Below are 10,061 nucleotides of genomic sequence, written 5' to 3' on the forward strand. Positions count from 1 at the left end.
TTGTGCTGGAAATGGCCCACCTGTTGATCACTTTAGATAAGCTATTACCAGCAGGACAGTGGGGTGGGAGGAGGTATTGTTTCATATTCTCTGTGTGTATATAAAGTCTGCTGCAGTTTCCACGGTACACATCTGATGAAGTGAGCTGTAGCTCACGAAAGCTCATGCTCAAATAAATTGGTTAGTCTCTAAGGTGCCACAAGTACTCCTTTTCTCATTACCATTGCCTGCATTGTACCTGTTCTGTGGATGAAAGACATCAACTCCCTGGACTGTCAGTTTGCCAGCCCTTACAATTGGTAAAGAAAAACATAAAGGGAACCTTCAAAAAAGTCCTGTGTTAGGTCCTGTAATGTAAATGTAATTGTTCCGTCATGGGTAAACTAGATAATGTTAATTTTGTTTTAAATTACAATTCCCGAAACATTACTACAAATAAAAAGTGCAGTTTAAAAATCTAAATCAAATCAGTAACTTGGCAGACTTGTGTTTATAGTGGGAGATTATACCTGGCAGCATTCAGTGAAAGACATTTTAAATGAGTTTAAAAACAGAAAAAATTGGCAATGTCTGTTATTTTCGATGAATTTTAAAAGGACAGAAAAGGAAAGCAAACATTAATCCAAACAGAAAAAAAGAACATGTAGCTCCATGGTCATAACCGTCAGTTCACAGCTGTTGCACTCAAAGTGTGATGGAAATTTTTTGTTTTGTTTTACTGACTCTTACTTTTCACAAAAATGAAGTTCAGGGTGCATAAATGGTCAGCTGGTAATATATATATATATATATATATATATATAGAATACTATATACACTTTTCATCTGAGGTGATAATTTCTGGTCACTGCCAACCTGAGCTGGATCTGAAATATTCAAGTTATTAGAGGTTTCAGAGTAACAGCCGTGTTAGTCTGTATTCGCAAAAAGAAAAGGAGTACTTGTGGCATCTTAGAAACTAACCAATTTATTTGAGCATGAGCTTTCGTGAGCTACAGGATGACCCAACACTCTCACAAATCTTGGGAGACAGGCCAGTCCTTGCCTACAGACAGCCCCGCAACCTGAAGCAAATACTCACCAACAACCCATACCACACAACAGAACCACTAACCCAGGAACTTATCCTTGCAACAAAGCGCGTTGCCAACTGTGCCCACATATCTATTCAGGGGACACCATCACAGGGCCTAATCACATCAGCCACACTATCAGAGGCTCGTTCACCTGCACATCCACCAATGTGATATATGCCATCATGTGCCAGCAATGCCCCTCTGCCATGTACATTGGTCAAACTGGACAGTCTCTACGTAAAAGAATAAATGGACACAAATCAGATGTCAAGAATTAGAACATTCATAAACCAGTCGGAGAACACTTCAATCTCTCTGGTCACGCAATCACAGACATGAAGGTCGCTACCTTAAAACAAAAAAACTTCAAATCCAGACTCCAGCGAGAAACTGCTGAATTGGAATTCATTTGCAAATTGGATACTATTAATTTAGGCTAAAATAGAGACTGGGAGTGGCTAAGTCATTATGCAAGGTAGCCTATTTCCCCTTGTTTTTTCCTACCCCCCCCCCCCCCGACATTCTGGTTAAACTTGGAGAGTGGTCAGTTTGGATGAGCTATTGCCAGCAGGAGAGTGAGTTTGTGTGTGTGTCCCCGGGGAAAAAAGGGGGGGGGGGTGAGAAAGCCTGGATTTGTGCTGGACATGGCCCACCTTGATTACCATGCACATTGTAGGGAGAGTGGTCACTTTGGATGAGCTATTTACCAGCAGGAGAGTGAGTTTGTGTGTGTGGTTTTTGGAGTGGGGTGAGGGGGTGAGAGAACCTGGATTTGTGCAGGAAATGGCCCACCTTGATTATCATGCACATTGTGAAGAGAGTTGTCACTTTGGATGGGCTATTACCAGCAGGAGAGTGAGATTGTGTGTGGGGGGGTGAAGGGTGAGAAAACCTGGATTTGTGCTGGAAATGGCCCAACTTGATCACTTTAGATAAGCTATTACCAGCAGGACAGTGGGGTGGGAGGAGGTATTGTTTCATGATCTCTGTGTGTATATAATGTCTGCTGCAGTTTCCACGGTATGCATCCGATGAAGTGAGCTGTAGCTCAGGAAAGCTCATGCTCAAATAAATTGGTTAGTCTCTAAGGTGCCACAAGTACTCCTTTTCTTTTTATTCAAGTTATTAGAAACCTAAATTTAAATGGCCCTTGGTCATATCACAGTGAGCTGAATTAATCTTTGGCATCCAGGTGAAAGACTTGGTATCCTATTACCTGTTCATAATTTTAAAAGCTTCCCGCAAGAGCTTTGTTATGTGGATTTTTTGCTAATTCAAGTTCAGAATGAGAGTTCCAAAGGTAAGATGAAAATTAAGCAGTATTTTCCTTTGAAACTACTATTTTAGAAAGTTACATTTATTTTCTCATGATCTAAATATTTCAGTCACATTTTACTTAATAGATCAGTCATGCTCCAGTATTTTTATTTCAATATTTTCCCCTCCTTCTCACAATTTAGTGGCATGTGCTTCATTTTAATGAATTTTCACGATAAACAACAGAATTAGTTTTCTGAATACACTGTTTCAAACTAAAGATTTTTTTAAACCATTTTAGGGGTAGTTGTCCAGCAATGATTACCTAAATATAGGTTTAATTTCCCTCCATGGTAACTCTGCCTAAGAGACCCCTGGAAATTCCATGGGCCTTGACTTCATAATGAGACAGAAATGGAAATAATGATAAGCTAGGAAGGAACAAATCCTTGTTTAAACAACTAATCAAACATGAGACGTTAAGCTATTTTAAGAGACCATGTGAGGTGAATGGATTTCTGTGTTAGCTTGAAATATTAGAAAGTTTTATCTAGTATGAAAAATCTTTATTTAAATTGTGAAATACTTTCCTCAAGTACAACTTCGTCTGACAGGACAGCAAGTGTAAAACAAGACAAGTAGTACTAAAAATGGAATGTATATTTCGTGCCTGGGTATACTTTTTTTAGCACACGTTAAGTGAATCTTTAAAAAAAAATCTTTAAAAAAAGGGAAGAAGGAGGATCCTGGGAACTACAGGCCAGTCAGCCTCACTTCAGTCCCTGGAAAAATCATGGAGCAGGTCCTCAAAGAATCAATCCTGAAGCACTTGCATGAGAGGAAAGTGATCAGGAACAGCCAGCATGGATTCACCAAGGGAAGGTCATGCCTGACTAATCTAATCGCCTTTTATGATGAGATTACTGGTTCTGTGGATGAAGGGAAAGCAGTGGATGTATTGTTTCTTGACTTTAGCAAAGCTTTTGACACGGTCTCCCACAGTATTCTTGTCAGCAAGTTAAGGAAGTATGGGCTGAATGAATGCACTACAAGGTGGGTAGAAAGCTGGCTAGATTGTAGGGCTCAACGGGTAGTGATCAATGGCTCCATATCTAGTTGGCAGCCGGTAACAAGTGGAGTACCCCAAGGGTCAGTCCTGGGGCCGGTTTTGTTCAATATCTTCATAAATGATCTGGAGGATGGTGTGGATTGCACTCTCAGCAAATTTGTGGATGATACTAAACTGGGAGGAGTGGTAGATACGCTGGAGGGGAGGGATAGGATACAGAAAGACCTAGACAAATTGGAGGATTGGGCCAAAAGAAATCTGATGAGGTTCAATAAGGATAAGTGCAGGGTCCTGCACTTAGGACGGAAGAACCCAATGCACAGCTACAGACTAGGGACCGAATGGCTAGGCAGCAGTTCTGCGGAAAAGGACCTAGGGGTGACAGTGGACGAGAAGCTGGATATGAGTCAGCAGTGTGCCCTTGTTGCCAAGAAGGCCAATGGCATTTTGGGATGTATACGTAGGGGCATAGCGAGCAGATCGAGGGACGTGATCGTTCCCCTCTATTCGACATTGGTGAGGCCTCATCTGGAGTACTGTGTCCAGTTTTGGGCCCCACACTTCAAGAAGGATGTGGATAAATTGGAGAGAGTCCAGCGAAGGGCAACAAAAATGATTAGGGGACTGGAACACATGAGTTATGAGGAGAGGCTGAGGGAGCTGGGATTGTTTAGCCTGCAGAAGAGAAGAATGAGGGGGGATTTGATAGCTGCTTTCAACTACCTAAAAGGGGGTTCCAAAGAGGATGGCTCTAGACTGTTCTCAATTGTAGCAGATGACAGAACGAGGAGTAATGGTCTCAAGTTGCAGTGGGGGAGGTTTAGATTGGATATTAGGAAAAACTTTTTCACTAAGAGGGTGGTGAAACACTGGAATGCGTTACCTAGGGAGGTGGTAGAATCTCCTTCCTTAGAGGTTTTTAAGGTCAGGCTTGACAAAGCCCTGGCTGGGATGATTTAACTGGGAATTGGTCCTGCTTTGAGCAGGGGGTTGGACTAGATGACCTTCTGGGGTCCCTTCCAACCCTGATATTCTATGATTCTATGAATGGAGCAATTTTACTATAATCCTAATGATAGTAACACCCTTTTTTTTTTTTTAAAGTGATGTTTCTTAGTAAGAGCTGAGCAAACTGGTTGATAGTGGCGGTGATTTTATAGCTATTCTAAATCCTTGAATTGCATTATATACAGAGGATTTTACAGAAGTGTTATACTCTGTGCTAAAGATTCACAAAATGAGTCAAAATTCAGCACTAGTTTAAATGGTCTCAGTTCCACTGAAATCAACTTGACACTGAAATCTACTGGTCTTTGTGCTTACACTGTCAGTTCTGCAATTGCAAAGAGTTACTTCAGTAACAATTATGAAATGCCTAATGTGACATTTTTACTGTGTATTTAATTATGTACACAAAACGGACAGCACAATGATGGGCACCTTATACATTTGTTATGAGTAATATGTGGCTGCCAGCAACTCCACTCTGATGTTGCAGAATAGACTCTGTGCATCCTCCACCATACTATCATGTGGGCTAGGTGAGTCACTGGTTAACTGATATTCAGCCGACAGAGGAAAGATTTAGAAAGGGGTCCTGGCCCTGAAAACATTACAAACCCAAGGATAAGAGATTCATGGCTATTAGACAGAGAAAAGCAGTTGGCCCAGTGGACTGAAAACTTGCTTGGCTTTCACACCCTTGAAGAAAAAGTCTTTGGGTCAAAGTGGAAAGCACAAAACTGTCGTCTTCGGGAATAAGAAAAGGAGGACTTGTGGCACCTTAGAGACTTACAAATTTATTTGAGCAAAAGCTTTCGTGAGCTATATCCAATGAAGTGAGCTGTAGCTCACGAAAGCTTATGCTCAAATAAATTTGTTAGTCTCTAAGGTGCCACAAGTACTCCTTTTCTTTTTCAGATACAGACTAACATGGCTGCTACTCTGAAACCTGTCATAGGGAATGTAATGTTTTCAAACAAAATTACTCATATACATTTTTTTCCACCAATTGAGTGAATATTGGTCCAATGAACTGTCTGACCGGCGAGCCTCCTGGGTTATGCAGCTGTGTAGGCTGCTTCACTTTATGAAGGAGTACTTTCATCTCAGTACTTTCATCTCAACTCCAAAATGTTTGCCATAGCATTTTGTGACTGCATGAGTGCTCTGTAATTGGAGGATGTGCTCAGTAAATAATTAAAAATTCTACTGATTTGAAAGGTGATTCTATCATGCACTGAGGTAGAGGTAGTCCTTCAGAAGTGAAGTAGCCCACAAGACCCATACAGACCGTTCATGGGTCAGCAGCACCCACTGTCCCCCTCACCGTTTAAAAAAAATATCACTAGCTTATTGGCTGGCAAAAACACCAGACTCCTTTGTTCTTCTTTCATAATAATTTCCATAGGCTACAGAGTTCCAGCAAGTGGAGGGTGAAGAAAGGAAGACAGGCCCAAAATACAGAGTTTGAAAAGACTGGAGCCAGGTGTACATGTGCCTAAACTTTTCTCCTCAGGTTTATAATAGGATGGTTTTGTGGTTAAGGCATTGGATTGGGGGATTCGTAGCTGGGTTCAATTCTGTGCTTTGCCATGGACTTTTTGAGTGACCATGGGCAAGTCCCTTAATCTCTTTGTACTTTGGTTCCCCATCTGTAAAGTGAGGATAATAATAATATTTTGTTCCTTCATCTCTACACTTTTAGCAGCATTAATGGTCTCTTAATATGTATATATTCAGTGCCTGCCACAATAGTGCTTCAATGCCAGCAGGAGCCCAAATCAGGGGTAGGCAACCTATGGCACGCGAGCTGATTTTCAGTGGCGCTCACACTGCCCGGGTCCTGGCCACCGATCCGGGGGGCTCTACATTTAATTTTAAATGAAGCTTCTTAAACATTTTAAAAACCTTATTTACTTTACATACAACAATAATTTAGTTATATATTATAGACTTACAGAAAGAGACCTTCTAAAACGTTAAAATGTATTACTGGCACGTGAAACCTTTAAATTAGAGTGAATAAATGAAGACTCAGTACACCACTTCTGAAAAAAGAAAAGGAGTACTTGTGGCACCTTAGAGACTAACAAATTTATTTGAGCATAAGCTTTCGTGAACTACAGCTCACTTCATCGGATGCATTCACTTCTGAAAGGTTGCCAACCCCCGCTCTAGATGCTTCTGTAATACAAATAATAATATGCATGTTTGTTTGAGGGTTTTTTGGGTGGGGAGGGAGGAGTGTGTGGGGTTATTTTGATCTACCACAGAAAACTAGCTTTTGTCCTGAATAGATCACCTTGCTACAGAACCAGTATTACATTTACACAAGTTCACAAAACAGAAACAACCCAATTTCTCATAATAGAATATGAGCCTGTCACCACTAGATCTCCATCTTTAACTCGCCAAGAAGTAATTCCATGTCAACATCATCGATAGCTGTTTGGTGACATATCAGAAATGTTGGTTGTATGCAGGGTTTAATGGGCAAGTGTCCACACAATAAAAATCACCATCACAATTAGTATCTCTGCTGTCAGCCTCAGCAAATAAGCTGAGGAGTCAGAATTACGCTCACTTCTGCAGATGTTTCCTGCAGGTTGGAGTGGAGACATATTGGAGGAGCAACATAAGAAAATGTAAAGTGCTTTTGGCCGTACTGAACTGCAGAGGATAAACAGAGGACTTCAACCTCCAAAAGTTGTCTATTGCTCATCTTTCACAAACACAGCAACATTGAATGAAGTTAAAAGTTAAAAGTTTTGAAACTAAAGAATTAATTTGGAGAATTCATTTCTATAATTAAACCAGAGATGTCATGTTTCAAGACAGAAACACCACTCTTCATAGAAAATAGTGAGACTAGTTCTTGTCTGCTTAAAACAAGCACCTTGACATAGGTGGTGCGTAATGGAGGCCAGGGGAGGCTAAGCTTCCCCAAACCTTGTGCTGCCAGAGGTGGGGAAACAGTGGATTTGGGGGCCCTGAAGAATCTCCCCCTGCCATGGCCCCTGATCTGGAGAAGCTCTCGCTCCATGCCAAGCTCCAGGGCCACAGTAGGGACACAAAGCTTTTCTGGTCTAGGGACAGCAGGGTTGTGGGGGAGCCTCACGGGGAAGAGGCAGAGTGGGGGCAGGGTGGTGGATGGGGCAGGGCCGCGGGTGACAGGCCAAACAGGGGAGGGGCTCTGGGCTTGGCTCTCCAGCCAGGGCAGAGAGCTCCATCACAATCTCGGCCAAGCTCTCAGCCCCCCCTTCTGCCCCCAGTGGGCCTGACTGAGCTTTCAGCCCTCCCACCCCCAGAGGGGGAGGGGTTGAGCACTGAGTGGGGACGGGGTCTCAGCCAGAAGAAGCGGGCTGGGGCTAGCCTCCCTAAGGAGAAGCTTCACCCACCACCCATGCGCCCTGCGTCTATGAGTCTCAGATTAAAAAAAGATGAAGTGAGGCCACATATAGCATTATATACAATTAGCCCACCAACACCACCTTTCTCTACAAAGCCCTAAATGTTAATGTTTGAGACTACACAACTGCTAATAAGGTATGGTAAGACTACTAACAGAGCAAACCAGCTCTGTCACTCAGACAGAATACCTCAGTGTACATGGACAATATTTCTTATTTTGATTTAGATGCATTAACAATTAATATTTAAACACGCTTAAATATCAACATAATATCAAATCAAAGACTTCATCATTAGAGGAAAAACAGATCTTCATTTGTTCAACTCATCCCCACTCAGGAAACAGCCTGTTGTGAAGATCAACAACTTTGCTTCTTCCCATCCCTTTTGGTGAAACAGAGTTCAAATTCCAAAGTTACTGGCTCTCAAATTACTAAAAATGCCCAGCCCCCCCAACACACATATCTAAGGACTCTCAGCTGATTAGAACTTCTGGGGTAGCAGAACACATGAAGAAAAGTGGTCTTTAAGATAAACAGGATCCAAATCCCTTACTACAAACAGCATGAAAATTACTCTAAATTAACTTTTCTACTAAACTTGTAAATCAGTACCTTGGCTTGCCTTAGATGCTCCAGTTGCCTTCTCTGCATTTTTCTTTTAAAAGGAACATGGTCCCAGGTCAAACAGTATTTTAAGTTACTATAGTTAGCATCACCATTTTGGAAACTTACAAATAATATTTGTTTTCCAAATCAAGGGTGTAACCTTGCAAACACTTACGTGCAGGAGTAACTTTATTCTCCTGAATTTATCTTCAAAAGGACTACCCTGCTGAGCAAAGTTACTTGTGTGTTCGCAGGATCAGGACACAAATTTATATTACTTCCACTTGTTATTTGACTGCAGAGTGATGAGCAAGTTAAAGTCGTTTATTTCTTGGTTCAGTCATACAGTATTGTGACAACAGCTACCTGAATTGTTGCCTAAAAAGTTGCACAGGTTTAGCTAAATGCAAGTTTTAAACCCATTAAATTAAACTGGGCATCCAGACACTTCTATTTCAATTTAGTAAACTTAAATAAATCCCCCCCGCCCAGACGTTTGTATCAGTTTAGCTAAAGTGGTTTAAAAACTGGCCCAACTTTCTCAAGTAGACAAGGCCTCAGATTCTCCTTTGGGAGCTTTTGTCCACTTCCATTTCCTTCCACTTTTAAAGAGACCCAAAATACCTCCTGGAACACATTACAAAAAGAAGGCATTTAATTTTGGAATAACGCAATCTATAGCTAACCACTTACTTTCTTATTAGAGACATTGGCAACAAGCTTTTTAAAAAAAAACAAAAAACAAAAAAACAGGAATTCATTTGCCCAGGCCCCGCTGTGTGACATCTGAGGACTTCCACAACTCAGACGCGTTTTCATAAACAACCAGCACAAGAAGTTGTGACAACCCCCATCGCCACCCCCACCAGTTATTTGAGCTTTGCAAGGGGAGGTTTTGCTTTGCCCTTTGGCAGCTCCTTTCCAAGCGTGCAGGAATGAAGCTGCAGGATCACAACACAGGGGGAAACTTCACCCAGCCCAGCCATTGCTGGGTGCAAGCAGGGGAAGAGGAGAATGCAGAACCAGCCCGCCCCGACCCTTCCCCAGCAAGAAAACACCCCCCTCCAAATAGCCTTCCTACCCCAGCAACCACCTGGGCCTCAGCCAGCCCCCTCCCCACAACCAAGAACCCCCTCACCCCCCCTTAGCCCGCTCCCCGGGGCCCAGCCTCTTCGGCCCCCTCCCCGGCCCCTTCTCCCGCACGGCGCATCCTCCCCCCCGCCCGGGCGCTACCCTTGTCCTCCCCGCCGATGCCCGCGGGAGGGAGGGTCGCCGCGCGGCCCCGCTCCCTGCACTGACCTCTCTCTCTCTCTCTCTCTCTCTCTCTCTGCGGGGCGGCAAGTCCCAGGCAGGCGCCAGGGCACCTCGGCACCGGGAACGCGCCCGGCCCGGCGCTCGCTCTTGCGGCGCGCACGCGGGGCACGGTCACTCGGGCGCGAGCCAGCCGCCAGCCGCTTGCGCGGTGCCGGTCCGCTGGGGTGCGGGGCGGGGGGAGGGGAATCAGCGTTCGGAGGTCAGTGGCCGGGCGGGGGAGGGGGTCTGAGGCGGAAGGGAAGGGGGGGGTGATGTTGGGGGGAGGTGGGGGCTGTGTCTGTCTTGGGGGAGGGAGAGGAGGAGGGAGGGTCTGTGGCTGGGAGA

This window comes from Caretta caretta, chromosome 3, assembly GCF_965140235.1.
Source record: "Caretta caretta isolate rCarCar2 chromosome 3, rCarCar1.hap1, whole genome shotgun sequence".
In the NCBI taxonomy this organism is placed as follows: Eukaryota; Metazoa; Chordata; order Testudines; family Cheloniidae; genus Caretta; species Caretta caretta.